Source organism: Dromiciops gliroides, chromosome 1 (assembly GCF_019393635.1).
Source record: "Dromiciops gliroides isolate mDroGli1 chromosome 1, mDroGli1.pri, whole genome shotgun sequence".
In the NCBI taxonomy this organism is placed as follows: domain Eukaryota; kingdom Metazoa; phylum Chordata; class Mammalia; order Microbiotheria; family Microbiotheriidae; genus Dromiciops; species Dromiciops gliroides.
Window position 1 is genome coordinate 284,867,946 of NC_057861.1, and position 16,313 is coordinate 284,884,258.

General features: G+C 39.3%; 1 protein-coding gene across 1 annotated transcript in view; it reads right to left on the reverse strand.

Moving 5' to 3' along the window:
* Positions 1 to 16,313, reverse strand: part of SBSPON (somatomedin B and thrombospondin type 1 domain containing) — a 54,688-nt gene that overhangs the window by 33,796 nt on the left and 4,579 nt on the right. The window lies entirely within an intron of this gene.

The window sequence follows — 16,313 nt, forward strand, 5'->3', positions numbered from 1 at the left end:
ACACCATGGAGAAGAGGGCATTGTCCTCAGAGAGCAGAATGAGGCTAGATACTCCCAGTTTCCCATGGATTCTATTTCCCCATTCACCTGATGGAACATATCAGGCCAGATATCATGTTCCTCAAAAGAGGTTGAGATATCTGTTTACCAAATTTGCCATTTTTAGATTGTCTCAAAAAGCCACAAACCAGAATTTCAAGGGCAAATGTTGTTGATTTTTTTTAAATCCAATAAGCCAATTTCATGGTCAAGAAAAAATTTTAAGTGATTCTGATAGATTTTTAGATTTAATTCCCTCAGGATTTAGAATGATAATAAATAATAACAATGACAAGGCTGACAACAACAATAATAACAATCATTAGCACTTATATAGTGCTTTAAGATTTGCAAAGTAAAGATTGCTGTTACTTTTTGTGAATGTCATGTCATAATTGAGCCTGCAGAGTTCATTCTAGTTTTATGCAAACTGCAGTCTAGCCATGCCTCTCCTATCTTGTACTTGGGAAGCTATCACTTTCACTCATGTGAAGCACTGTATCTAGGGACTGACTAGCTATACGACTTGATATTTCAGGAGATCCTACATATTATCTTTCATCCATTCCCAGGAAAAATGACAGACCTCTCTATTGGCTTTGGCAGGCTGGCAAAAAGCCACCTTAGTATCCCTCAGCATGGAGTCACCAACTATCACTATTTGTCTCTTTGTTTACCAAATGATCTCTCACCTTCTGTTTTTTTAAAGGAACACTTCATTTTCCCTGATAACCTGGAAAGTGAACAAATGTTCTTAAGCCCCATTCTCTTCTCCTTCTGGGAGGGAGGCCAACCTGAACATTGAGCATAGATAACAACTACTTGACCCTGGCAGAAAGAAAAGCAACACCTACTTCAAAGAGCTCACTACAAAATTCTTCCTTTGCACTATATTTTCCAGAATCAAGCTCTTCAGTTCTTTGACTTTCTTGTAGCAACTACTTGGGGGTCCTCAACATGAAAAATGTCATTCCCTTCACCTCATTAGCACCCTTAGGGGCACATTAAACTTCATCCTCTTTCCTCTTATTCCCTAGTTTAAATCCTCCAGAGGTTCAAAACTCACTGGATCTTCATCACACTTTGTCCTTTCCCTCAAGTCTTGCTCCCAACCTACTCTTCTTATTACATAGGTACACAGGATAAGTCCCCATCTACAAAGAAAATGAGAATATCTTGTAGAGTATATTTAAGATGCTAAACTTCTTCAAAAAATTTGGTTCACCTTAAAATTTTTATTTTATATGCCCAAAGGGCGATAAAGCTGTGCATACCCTTTGACCCAGCAATACCACTTTTGGGTCTTTTTCCCAAAGAAATCATGGAAAGGGGAAAGGGACCCACATGTACAAAAATATTTATAGCTGCTCTTTACATGGTGGCAAGGAATTGGAAGTTGAGGGGGTGCCCATCAATTGGGGAATGGCTGGACAAGTTGTGGTATATGAATACAATGGAATACTATTGTGCTGTAAGAAATGATGAGCAGGAGGAGTTCAGAGAAACCTGGAGGGTCTTACGTGAACTGATGATGAGTGAGATGAGCAGAACCAGAAGAACATTGTACACAGTATCATCAACATTGAGTGTTGATCTACTGTGATGGACTATATTCTTCTCACCAATGCAATGGCACAAAAGAGTTCCAGGGAACTTGTGATGGAAGAGGATCTCCAAATCCAAGGAAAAAAAAAAAAAAGAACTGTGAAGTATAGATGCTGAATGAACCATACTATTTCTTTTGTTTTTGATGCTGTTGTTTTTTTCTATTTTGAGGTTTTTCATCATTGCTCTGATTTTTTCTCTTATAACATGACTAATGCAGAAATATGTTTAATGTTATTATGTGTATATATATATATATATATATATATATATATATATAACCTATATCAGATTACCTACTGTCTAGAGAAGGGGGGAGGGAGGGGAGGGAGGGAAATATCTGAAATTGTAAAACTTGTATAAACAAAAGTTGAGAACTATCTTTACATGTAACAGAAAAAAAAATAAAATACTTTATTAATTTAAAAAAATTTTTTTTTATTTTATCTGGTTTCTTCCAAAGCTATTTAAAGTCCCTGGATTGAAAAGGCAGTCTAAACTGCAAGTTACTGTTTTCTGTCATTGTTACTGTTGCTTCAGGTTTGAGTTTGGCAGAATGAGGTTTCCTGTTTTGTTTAAAATCCATGACTTTAAAAGACCCATCAAAGAGATTCAGAAAGCTTCTTGGACTTTGAAATACAATATTTGGGAGATTTAACTGTAATACAAATTGAATATATTCATTTGAAAATAGTTACAAATAAAAAGGTAATCCCCAAAATATCAAGTTGAAACATTTGTGTACGTTTGTTCCCTTCCTGCATAGAATAAAAATAATATATTCTTGATTTATTTTTGTGTTTTTTATTATTTTGGCTGCAATTTCTTTTAGCTAAATAAGAACTAGGGTTTTTTGGGGGGGGGGAGCTGGAGGGGAAGCATGGAGGTTCTAGCTGGATTGAATGCAAATAAGTATCATACATAATTACAGTCTTATTTTAAACCTATTCCATTACTGTTCTGTGTCCTTTCCCTCTGATGCTTATTCTATTCAATTTAACTCAAATTTCCATAAATCACTCCAAAGTTTCTCTTAAAATTCAGCATTCTTTGTATCCATTTCTTTTTTATTAGTTACTAATGAAACCTGACAAGACATTTTTTCTGTTTCATGATATTCTGACCTGCAGAACTACAATCTCCCAGTTTCTGAAAACTCAGTTAAAATTTGGGGGAAAAAAAAAAAAAGAGGGGCAGCTAGGTGGTGCAGTGGATAGAGCATGGGCCCTGGAGTCAGGACTACCTGAGTTCAAATCCTGCCTCAGCCACTTAACACTTACTAGCTGTGTGACCCTGGGCAAGTCACTTAACCCCAACTGCCTCACTAAAAAAAAAACAAAAAAAACATTTCATCCCTTTGGGTTATTCTAGAAATTTGGGGTACTTTGCTGACAGTCAGGGATTGTATATTCAACAGATACCAAAAAATCATTTTAGCCAATATCTGCTAAGTGACAAGTGTGTATAAGGCATTATGTCCAGCATTAGAAAATAGAAAATACCACATGGTCCTAGCCCACAAAGAACTTTAATTTTCCAGGGGAATAAGATGGGTATGCGCACGCGCGCGCGCGCGCGCACACACACACACACACACACACACACACAAAATAAGACAGAATGTGCTAAATACCAGGTAGAGATCCAAAGAAAGTTCTGACAAGTCTGAGATGAGAATGATCACTTCCAGTGGAAAAAAAGTAGAAAAGATTTCAAGGAGGAAGTGGTACCCAAAGCTGGACCTTGAGGAAAACTGAGGAATAAAAGAAGAAATGGGGAAAAAAAAAGAAGGAAAAAAGGAAGAAATGAAGTTGTTGTTCACCATGGTTTTGACTTCAGAAAAGGTGAAGAGGATTGAGGGCCCCTTAAGAGTATGAAGAATTTTAGTAATGAGTGAACTTTAATCAATCAGCATTTTAAATGCTAAATTATAAAACCTGGGAGAGTAAAGTTTATTGGATTGATTTAGGATTGAAAGCTACCTATTGAGGAAGTAATCTAGTCCAATACTTCATTCTATAGATGAGAAAACTAAGACCTAAAGAGGTTAAGTGACTTCCTCAAGGTCAGTAGTCAAGTAGTAAGTAGCAGAGCTAGTATTTGAACTTGGGTCCTTTGACTCTAAATCCAAGGCTCATTTCAATGTACCAGGGAGAATACCAGGAAGGAAAGTACCAAAAGAAAGGACAGTTAGGAAGGTAGAAGTAATGCCCTATAAGCAGTTAAAAAAGAATCTACTTAGACAAAAACATGCAAAAAGGAAAAACATTTATCAAAATCCTACTAAATGTAAATATTGCTCAAAACTAAATTAAATAAGACATTATTTAATGCCCCCATTGTTTCCTATCTCTAAGTTAGTTCTATCTGCATCAAGGAAAAACCCTCAAATCAAGGCATCCTGAGTCCATAGCCTTCTGATACTTTGAATGATTTCCAGAAACAATGATGCTCCTTCAGATGATGCAGATTTCAGGCTTGCCACACCTCATTCTGTGCTGTTTTAGCCTGTGTCCCCAGAGGTTCTCCCAGCACCTCCCCATTCACTGTAGGCCTTCCTTTAGATAGAAGCATGGACAGGGGAAATTAAAACTATCTCATCTGAAGGAAGAGCACTTGGGTCTGAATGCTGATTCTACCACTTTGTACTACACTTGGCTGACTTTGGGCTAAGCCACTTAGTCTTGTTGGACTTCAGTTTCTTCATCTGTAAAATGAAGAGGTTGAACTCAATTAGAGCTATCAAACTTGCTGCCAGCAGAGACCAGATAGAGCAACTGGCCCTGGAGTCAGGAGGACCTGAGTTCAAATATGGCCTCAGACAATTAACACTTACTAGCTGTGTGACCCTGGGCAAGTCACTTAACCCCCAATTGCCTCACCAAAAAAAAAGGTAATTGGGAAATGTTTAACAAAATAAATAAAAGTACAAAACAACTTAATGTTAATTTGTGATTTTCTAAGTCAACATACTGAACTGTGGGTATTTGTTTCTATTTGACAGTTTGATGCCCCTGACCACATCATTGGTAAGATACACTATAGAACCCTCTTGTTCTTTTTGTACTTCAAGGCTGCCAAGTTACTACATGAGTTGCCCCTCTGTGATCTCTCATTCTCAATACCTGACCAGTCCACCTTCTTTTACATCATTTCTTGCACCAAAGTCATTGTTAAGAAGATGCTACAGACCCACTGTGCATCTTCCCATTCCCCTTTATCCTGATATTCAGTCATCTTTCATTTGTTTCTGACTCATGACTCCTTTTGGGTTTTTTCTTACCAAAGATATGGGAGTGGTTTGCCATTTCCTTTTCCAGTTCATTTTCCAGATAAGGAAACAGACAAATAGGGTTAAGTCACTTTTCCATGGTCACACAGCTAGTAAGTGTTTCAGGCCAAATTTGAACTCAGGAAAATGAGTATTCCTGACTCCAGACCAGGCACTTGATTCACTGTGCCATCTAGCTGTACCATTCCCCTTTGGATTATTTGTAAATTTAGGGATGTGCTGAGGCCACCTTGAACTGGGTTTGAAAAAGTCAATTGTTAAATTTCCAGTGTGAGTGTTTATTTATAGTTCAGAAACTAGCAAATGCCATAAATAAGGACATGGTTTATTGTTTTGTTGATTGCCTAAAGTGATGGCCAAAATGGTAATGATTCAGATCAGACTTAAAAGTCTGTCCTGGGTTTTTGCAGAAGAGATTGTTTAAACATTTACCAGCACACCCTGTTTGTAATTTACCTTGTTCTAAATAGTTTAAAGTCATTGAAAGCACCATGAAGTTCCCCAAATGGAATGTAGGTGATTTCTCCTTCCTCCATTACCTCCTCAAAAAGAATTTTCAATAAATTAGTCAGGCATGAATTCCCTTTGAAGAAAGATGAGGCAGAATGAAGTAGGTGAAAAGAGTACTGGTCAGAATCAGATCTAGGTCGAACCAATGTTGACACTTAGTAAATATACGATCATGGACAAATCGCTTACTTCTCCATGCCTTAGCTGTAAATGTGTATAACATGTGTGTTGCCTCCATCCAGAGGTGTGCTGGAGTCAGCTCAAATGGCTCCAGAGAGCTGATCATTGAATTTTTAGTGTGAGCATTTATATCTTGGAAATCAACAAATGCTATAAATAAGGGCTTGATTTATTATTGATTTTCTAACTAGGTGGCACAGTGTATAGAGTGCTGGAGTCAGGAAGACCTGAGTTCAAATCCATCCTCAGACACTTACTCACTGTGTGACCCTGGGCAAGTCACTTAGCCCCAGTTTGCCTCAGCTTCCTCACCTGTGAAATGGGGATAATAGGAGCACCCACTTCACAAGGTTGTTGTGAGGATTAAATGAGATAAAAATTGTAAAGTGCTTACCATATGTGGTAACCACTATATAAATTTTACCTGCTATTATTATTAGTATTGTTGTTGTTGTTAATTACTTGAAGTGAAGGTGAAAATGCTAATAATGCAGATTAAAAGTGTGTCCTGTAGTACATTTCCCTCCCCCCACCATCCCAGAGCCAGCTGTTAAACATTTCTCCATACATGCCTCCTAATAGATTTGTGAAGAAAGTACTTTATAAAACAAAGTGCTAAAGAAATGTGATCTATTACTACTTCATTCTTCTTCTCCCAACCTTAATCAGGAGCAAATGGACAATTTTCTGCCCTCTCTTTAGGTGGTACCTTGTTGGACCTGAAATGGAAGAATGCATGCCACTGTGTTCTGCATTCAGAGATGCATGGTTGCTCAGGCCAACGAGCCCTGCCTTCCCCACTGACTTCCTTAGCTTTGGTTCCACTGTCTAAATAAGGTGGGCTGTAAATAATAGTGATGAGTTAGCCCCAAGACTTATTGTGCAGAATGACTAAGAAAAATTATAAGTTGACATTATGAATTATTGTATAAATGTTGTATTCATTTAAAAGCCCAGACATGAAGGTGCCAGTTGGGTTCAGAGCAAGTCTCCCTCCCAGCCTATAGTGCTAGAGGCTGACTGATGGCATTCTCACAAACTGCAAACTCAGAACAAAAAAAGATTTGTGGAATTTTTTTTTTAAGATAGAGTTTTCAGAAATAAAGGCAAGTTGTTGTTTTATAGCAGAAGTTATTTTTTTTAATGCCCCAAAGTTGCACATCACAACAAATGTCTCAACTAGTACCCCCACACATACCTGTTCATCTACTGGAAGGCAGGAATACCTGTTTCAGGAAGAATCCGGGAGGAAAAGGAGGGAAAAACCCAGGTTGCTTAGTGGCTGTGGTGCTACAAGACCTGAGTTATCATCCTGATCCTGCCATTTACTAGCTACACTTCACTCTTTCTAAGGCTCAATTTCCCCATCAGTAAAACAAGGACTTTGGATTACATGATCTTCAGGGTCCTGCCGAGCTAGAAACTGTCACCACTACCTGAAATCAGACTCTGATCCTATTTCTCTTCCATAGTAAGCTAGCTGTTTAGACTGACATAACTGTCCCCTTAGCTAGATCACAAGCAGGAAAGGCAGTAAACAAGTATTTATTAAGCACCTACTAAGTGCCCAACACTGTGCTAAGCCCTTTACAAATCTTATCTCATTTGGTCTTCTTGACCCTGGGAAATAGCTGCTATTATTATCCCTATTTTACTGTTGAGAAAACTAAGGCACACAGAGGCTAGAAACAGCTAGTAATGGCCAGATCTGAACTCAGATCTTCACTCTTTTCACCTATCGGAACAGTACAGTGAGATATGAGTCCTCACCATATACTGAAGGCAAGTAATGTAGGTATAGATGCACAAATCCCCAAATCTCAGAGTTGGAAACCTTCAGAGGCCACTTGATCCAAGCCATATCTAGATAAGAATTCCCCCTACTATGCACTCCACAAGTGGTCATCCATGCTTTCCTTAAAGACCTCTACTGCAGGGGTTGGGGGAGAGGAACCTACTTCTTTGTGGGGTAGACCATTCCACATTTGGATAGTTCACCTTGTTAGGAAGTTTCCCTTACATTAAGACTTGTAAATTCTATCTCCACATTCTTTCCTGTATCTTCCCCCTTTTTCTCCAACCACATGGCCACCACCCTTGTTTAGATCTCCAAGATTTTTCACCTGGACCACTGCAATAGCTTCCTAACTGCACTTGGTCTCTCTTTCTAACCCCATCCCTTCCACACAGCTATCATATTGATACTGCTTTAAAGCACAAGTCTGACTGTGACATTCTTCTGCTCAATAAGCTTTGGTGACTCCCTTTGCCTCTAAGTAATATACAAAATCTTTTTACGCATCTAAAATCTTTCACATTCTGGCTCCAAACCATCTTTCCAGACAGATTTCTATTATTCTTCCTCGTTGCCCTGCCCCTGACCCATGTACTCTATATACCAGTTCAATGGGCTTACTTACTGTTTTCCACACAGGACAATTCATTTCCCACCTTCATGTCTTTGCACACCTATTCCCTTATGCCTGGAATGCCCTCTCTCCTCATCTCTGCCTCTTAGAAACCCTAGCTTCATTTCAAAGTTCAGTTTAAGTTCCATCTACTTGAGACCATCTTCACAGTTATCTCCACCACATTCCCAAATTACCTTATGCTTACTTTATACATATTTAATATTTATTTATCTTTGTTATGTCCCCTCGCCACCCCCCCCACCAGAAAAATATAAGCTCTTTGAGGGCTGCAACTGTTGTTGTTGTTATTGTCGTTTTCAAGTAGTGTACAACTCTTTATGACCTCATTTGGGGTTGTCTTGGCAAAGATATTAAAGTGATTTGCCATTTCCTTCTCCCAGATCATTTTCATGGATGAGGAAACTGTGGCAGACAGGGGTAAGTGACTTGCCCAGTTTCACACAGCTCCTAAGTGTCTAAGACCATATTTGAACTAGGGAAAAAAGAGTCTTCCTGACTCCAAGCCTGTCACTGTATCCAGCTCCCCAGCAGGGGTTGCTTTTTTTTTTCTTTGCATCCTCTAAGCCTAGTGGGTAGTAGCTGGTTCATAGTAGGTGCTTAATAAATGCTAATTGAATTGAATTGACAATAAAATCTGCCTCTTTTTGAAGCTTCCACTTCCTGCTTCTAGCTCTGCCCTGGAGGGTGAACAAACCTATTCCCTCTTCCACATGACAGATTTTACACAGGAAGCCAGTGCTCCTCATTTCCCTCTAACTTTCATTCAGTCCTGATAGTCTATGATCTCAGGGACTTTATCGATAGTCACCTCTCTGTATACACTCTAGCTTCTCAATGTTGTTCCTAAAATATAGCCCCCAGAATTGAATATGATACCCCAAATGAGGATATGACCAGGATAGAGTACAGTGGCATTATTACCTCCCTCATTCTAGATTCTGCACCTTTCTTAAGGCAGCTAAAGATGGAATTAGTTTGGGGGTATCCCACTGTTGATTCATATTGGGATTTCTATCCACTAAAAATTGCAAGTCTTTTTTCAAAATGCTTTCTAATCCTGCCTCTTCCATATTAAACTTATAAAAACCCAGGTGTAAGACTATCCTCTATTTCTCTCTATTAAACATCTTGTCCTTAGATTGTCATAGATCCTACTCCCATTGAAATCTTTGGAGATTGATCCTCCCTCATCTGACTCATTAGTTATCTATTGCTCCTAATTTTGTATCTTATGCAAATTCTGAAAATATGCCATCTAGGTCACCTTCTTCCAAGTTGTTAGTAAAAATATTGGCAGCACAAGACCAGGTAGAGATACCTTGAGTTATTCTACTATGGGGATCTAAGTTGACATAAGAAATGAGTGGGTTCAGCTATCCAACCATATCCAAATTCATCAAACTATAGTCTGCTCCATATTTCTCCACTTTAACCTTGATATCAATGAGAGAAATTTTCAAACCCCTTGAAAAAATCTATATGGACATATTAAGGGTGGAGCCAAGATGGCAGAGGAAAAGCAGTGAGCTCTCAAACTCATGACACGATCGCTCCAAAAAACATCCAAATAACGCCATAGGAAAATGCCCAGAGCAGCAAAACTCACAGAAGAACGTGCTGAAATCATCTTCTAACCAAGAATGGCTTGGAAGGTCAGAAGGAGGGAGCTGCTGTGCTGATACAGGAGTAGAGCCCAACCCCACAGTCACCCTGACACAGATCCAATTCCAGGAAGGCCTCACCAGAGAGGGAGACCCCCAGAGCCTCTGAATCAGCTAAAGCGCCAGTGTCGTCTGGAACTAAGCTCACAGTCTGGTGAGAGGGCTGAGCCCTAGGCAGGGGAGAGACTACAGGGGTCTATGCTGGTGCTAAGGCAGAACTTGGATTTTACACCCCTGCTGAGAACCAGGAGGTAGACTCAACTAGCAGGGGCCCAGGTGGGGGAGGGGCACAGGCTCGTTGGGAGCTAACAACCACAACACACAAAGCTGGTTGATTAGCAAGTTGGTCTGGGGTCATCTAGGACCAGGAAACAGGCCAGGTGAGTGAAGAACCTGATTCTCCTTAAATCATACCACCTGGGACTTCTTAAGCTTGGGATACTGCAGCCTGGAAAAAGTGCCCCACTTTAAGGAGCTAAAAGTCAAGTAAAAGAAAGGCAAGATGAAAGACAGAGAAAGGTGAGGACCTTAGAAAGTTTCTTCAGTAACAAGGAAGATCGAGGTGCACCCTCAGAGGAAGATTTCCATGTCAGGGCCCCTATATCTAAAGCTTCTAAGAAAAATATGAATTGGTCTCAGGCCATAGAGGCACTCAAAAAGGACTTTGAAGATAAAGTTAAAGAGGTAGAGGAAAAAATGGAAAGAGAATGAAAAAGAGGACTTTCAGATAGTTGTGATGAAAAGGCCTGAACTGAATGGCAAATTTGACTTTCAAATACAAGACCCTAGAGAGCTATACAACAATTGGAGTTGGGGGACATGCCTGGGGTCATCGTACAGTGGGTGACTGTCTTGTGTCTGAGGCCAGGTTTTGGCTGGGATCCCCCTGGGTCCAGGGTGGATGCTTTGTGTATTGTGTCACCTAGCTGCCCCATAATGACATCTTTAGGGTTAAATTGAGGGGTAAGGGGAATGCACTGGGGGAGGGGAAGGGCAGAGGTGAAATCCTACATGAAAGAAACAGGAAAAGGCTTATGGAGTGGGGGAAGAGATGGGAGAGAGCAGGGCAGTAAATGAATTTTACACTCTTCAGAAAAGGCTCAAAGACCTTAAACTCATCAGAGTTGCCTCAGCGAGGGACTAACACACACCCAACTCAGTGGAGTAATCTATTTAATCTGGGCAGTAAATGAGCCTAACACTCATTAGAATTGGCTCAAAAACCTCAATCTCATTAGAATTGGCTCAAGGAGGGGATAATGTACACACTCAATTGAGTGGAGTAATCTCTCTAACCCTGCAGGAAAATAGGAGGGGAATTGGAAAGAGGGGCAAAAGAAGGAAGGACAGAGTGGGGAAGGGGACAGACAGAAGTAAATCCCTTTTGAAGACTGATAGGATGAAAGAAGAAGGATAATAGAATAAATATTATGGGGAAGGGAATAGGATGGAAGGGAAACAGTTAACAATGGTAATCATGAAAAAGAGAAAGGGGGGAAATGTACAAAAAATATTTATAGCAACTCTTTTGTGGAGGCTAAGAATTGAGAATCAAGGGAATGTCCATCAATTGAGAAATGATGGAAGAAGCTGTGCTATATGATTGTGGTGGAATGGTCTTGTGCTATAGGAAATGACAAACGGGATGATCCCAGAAAAACCTGGAAAGACTAATGAACATCAATGTATAGTGAAGTGAGCAGAGCTGGGAGGACATTGTGCATAGTGACAGTAGTATTGTTCAATGAACAATTGTGAATGATGTAACTACTCTCAGCAATGCAATGAGGAACTAATGAGGAAGCTTATTATCCACCCCCACAGAAAGAGCTGATAAAAAGAACACTTGTGGGGGCAGCTAGGTGGCTCAGTGGATAGAGCACCGGCCCTGGATTCAGGACTACCTGAGTTCAAATCCGGCCTCAAGACACTTAACACTTACTAGCTGTGTGACCCTGGGCAAGTCACTTAACCCCCAATTGCCTCACTTAAAAAAAAAAGAACACTTGTGGATTGTACATATATAACCTGGTTGCAATCTTGTGGAAGGGGGAGGAAAGGGAGGGAGAAAAATTTGGAACTCTAAATTTTATGAAAATGAATGTTGAAAACTACCCTACATGTAACTGGAAAAAATAAAATAAATGTTTGTTGATAAATAAATAAGAAAAAAATCTATATGAACCATATCTATACCCATGACCTTATCGCAACAACTACCAAGTCCAAGAAGAAAATGAAGTTAGCCACCATCACCTGTTCTTGGTGAGGGTAATGCTATTTCTTTATGATGCCAGCTTCCTTTTCCCAGATTGTCATTCATGATATGCTAGAATTTTAAAAGAAATCTAAAGGGAAGTTCACTGGTCTAAATCTGAAGGGTTTTACTCTCTTCTCCTTTCTGAAAACTGGGACAACCTTTACTTTTCCCCTGTCCTGCATCCCTTTCCCCATTATTCAAAATTGTTCAAATATCATTGCTCAGCAAAGGTGCCCACTGGTTCTTTCAGTGCCCCAGGATGTGGCTCTTTGGACCTGGTGGCAAACTATCAAGGGCAGTTAGGTGCTTTTACTATCTCCCTTCTTAATCTTGTGTTTCAACTCTTTTATTAGCCTTTTTTGTTGTTGTTGTTCTATCCATTCCAGTCCAGAGATCATTCTCCTTGGCAGAAAGAGATGCAAAATGGACAGAAACAGCTCAGCATTCTCTCCATTGTTCATTGTCTAATCTACCCCCAAGTAGCATGCTATCCTATCATTTTTTATCCTCTTGTCCCCAATACAGCAATAAATAAATCTGCCTCTTTTTTGTCCTTACCTCTTATAGGGGATTTTTTTTGGGGGCAGCTAGTTGGTGTGGTAGATAGAGTGCCTGGCCTGGAGTCAGGAAGACCTATGTTCAAATCCAACCTCAGACACTTATTAGCTGTGTGACCCACCTTGTTTGCCTTAGTTTCTTTATCTGTAAAATGAGCTGGAGAAGGAAATGGCAAACTACTCCAATATCTTTGCCAAGAAAACCCCCAAATAGATCATGAAGAATTGGACACAACTCCTTATCTTTAGTGTCCCTGACACAATGCCACACTTTTGTGTACATTTTCCATTCTCAGCCCTTTTTGTCTTACCTATGTGTCTTTTATAATCCTAAATTGTTCAACATTGCTGTTTTTAAACCAGTTTCCCTTTTCCTCCTCATCAGAATTGTTCTTTGTGTCTTCAGAATTTCATTCTTCAAACATCTAACCCATCCCTCCTGGGCTTACTACTCCTACACATTTTTAATGCATGTGATCTAACTATCCTTTCTCTGAAAGCTTTGACAGTGATCTCCAAAATTTGAGTGAATATGAAACTCTGCTCAGAGTTCCTCTCCTTTTGTTTTACAAATTCTAAGATCAAATGGTCACTTCCCCCTGCTCAAAATCCTGTCACTTCTTCAGCAACCAGTTCTTCCTCACTGATGATGAGAGTCAAAGAAGAATAGCTATTTCTTTTACCACCTCTTTCGATGGATTAAAAATCATCATTAAAGTGAACTGAATAATCACTAGCTCTCTTTTTGGCAGGGAGAGACCTCCAGATGTACAGATAATTGGAGTCCCCTATCATTACTATATCATTCCTCTTTTCCAGGCTTGTGATCCATTTCCCAGACTCCTCATCTATTTCCTTTCTGTCCAGGTGTTTCAAAATATACTACACAATATTACTTATGTATATTATCTAAAGCCATAATGAAAAATATAAATCAAGGCAGGTAAGTCAATTCTCTACAGTTGCCATCTTCCTGATGGCCACTGTGAGTGAGGTGGCCACAGCAGGTCTTTTATCTGTGGCCCCAGAGAGCATGCTGATAAATGTCTGCATTCTCAGAAGAGAGCACAGAAAAGAAGGGAAGTGGTGGTAAAACCATGTTAAAGTTGAAATATACTTTTAAAAACCCAAGCTGTGTATAGTAGATTTGCAGTTTCATTTGCAGTCCTCTTTTAGGTTTTTTTCCCTATTTGGAAATGTTCATATTTGTCAATTACTGTCAAGTTCAGGAAAAATTATTTTAAAGTCTTCTTAAAACCTACTTTCTTTTTTTTTTTCTCCAAATCAACAGAACTCTCTGAAACTCTTGAAAATATTCAGAGAGAATCTTTAGAGATCCTGGCTATGCTTAAGATGAAAATCCTAGAAAATACATATCCCTTTTTTGGCTTTGGTTTCTTCTTATCCACTACTAACAAGAATTTTCCCCTGCATACAGTTGTTTGGAATTTTTTCTCTAAGAACTCGAGTTTATTTGAGTACTTCCAGATGGCAGGGTCATCTCTATTACTTATCTCAAAGCTCTACACTGAAGTTGGGAATGATGGGTTTGCCCTTTGTTCTAACTTTTCCACCTTCATAGACTTAAAATGAGGATTATATGTTGACCATATGCAGACTGTGAGAGTTCTGTAACTGGAGTCTTGTAAAGAATTGCTCTCTAGGCAGCCAAAAACAGCTTCCTTAACTGAATGCTCTCCCTCTTCACCTCTACTACTTGGAATGCCTACCTCCTATCAAGACCCACTAGCTCAAGTCCCATTTCCCATGGAAAACTTTTCTGGCCCCACCAGTTGTCTGTTCCTTTCACACACAAAAATATTTTTGATTTACCCCAGATATATTTTGCATTAAATTATCTGTGTGAATGTTATTTTCCCCAAGTAGAATGTTCTGGTTTTTGCTTTGTGTCTCTGGCGCCAAACACAGCCCTATACAAATATTAATAAATGTTAGGTGAATTGAGTTGAACCCTAAAGTCTCTTCCTCAAAGGGTTTCTTATATCTTCTCTCCAGTCTAAAGATGACCCCCCCCCACTCCACAAGGTAACCTGAAATCACTCCCTTGCTCTCCTCAGTTTCATCTGCCGATAAAATCCTCTTTCCTTTAATTCAACCAAGATAGGATCTGATGGGTTAAATCAAAGATACTTTTGCACACTACTTTTTCTTCAGTTTGCTCCCCTAATTCCTTAGTAAACCATTTCACCCTGACTTTCTCTTTGTTGGATAAAGGAAAGGAAAATTGGCCAACACTCAACCCAAAAGAAGGCAGATTTTCATCTATATGGGACAAGTTTAGGTTGGTGGCAGCAAGAAGTAGGGAAAGAAGCAATATTCATGGAAGGGGGTTTGAAGTTCTGCAGTGGGAATTGTACTCAATCACATTTATTTAATTCCCACAAGTCTTCTAGTAGCACAGTAGGGGTTGAATCCCTAGAAAGAGATAAAAAGGAGAAGTGGTGCCAGATAAGTCAAAGAAAAGGAATGTGCTGTAGTGGTAGAGAGCTGGGCCCAGAATCAAGAAACCCGAGATCCAAGTCCTTCTTCTGATAGAGTGGATATGGAGGTAATAACTCAGAGTACTCTGAGCTGCTCTCTGAGTACAAGAGGGGGAGTTTCTTCACTGGGAGTTACCTATGCTGATGAAATCACAAGTTTAATGCAAAACAACAATAACATTCAGGAAGAAACCTTCAGGAAAAAGATTTCTTAAGAATGTTATTTTCTGCTCTCCACATCCAGAAAAAAAGAACTGTGGAATCTGAATGCAGATTGAATCATACTGTTTCTACTTTTTTTGTTGTTTTTTTTTTGAGGTTTTTCCCTTTTGTTCTGATTCTTCTTTTACAGTAAATAATGCAGAAATATGTTTAATGTGATTGTGTATATATATATATATATAACACACCTATATCAGATTGCTTTCTGGGGGGTAGCTAGGTGGTGCAATGGATAAAGCACCAGCCCTGGATTCAGGAGGACCTGAGTTCAAATCAGCTCTCAGACACTTGACACTTACTAGCTGTGTGACCCTGGACAAGTCACTTAACTCTCATTGCCCTGGAAAAAAAAAAAGATTGTTTTTTGTCTTGGGGAGCGGGGAAGGGAGGAAGGGAGAAAAATTTGGAATTCGAAATCTTATAAAAACAAATGTTGGAAACTATTTTTACATGTAACTGGAAATAATAAAATACTTTTATGATTTTAAAAAAGAATGATATTTTCTCTGAATAATGAAAATAACTAAAGCAACATCCATAATTTTGAGCATTAATCTTAAAATGAATTAATTATCCATTAGAAAAAACCCTTGAAAAAAACAATCTTTTGAATGTATACAGCAAAAACCTCAAACCACAATCATGGGATTTTTCAGGTCACTTTGTCTTCTTTGTTGCTTAGATCTTGACTCTGCTAGGCAATTTAGGGAGACTGCTCACTATCCAGCTCCAAAAAGAAAATGAGTAAAATAGCTGAATAGGTAGAAATAGCTGGGGGGGTAGCTAGGTGGCTCAGTGGATAAAGCATGGGCCCTGGATTCAGGAGTACCTGAGTTCAAATCCAGCCTCAGACACTTGACACTTACTAGCTGTGTGACCCTGGACAAGTCACTTAACCCCCATTGCCCTGCAAAAAAAAACCCAACCCCCCCCAAAAAAAACAAATAGAAATAGCTGAATATGTATCAAGCTAATCAGGAACTCTCAATTCAATAAACATTTATTAAGCACCTACTATATGGACAATACTATGGTAGCCACTAGATTTTTTAAA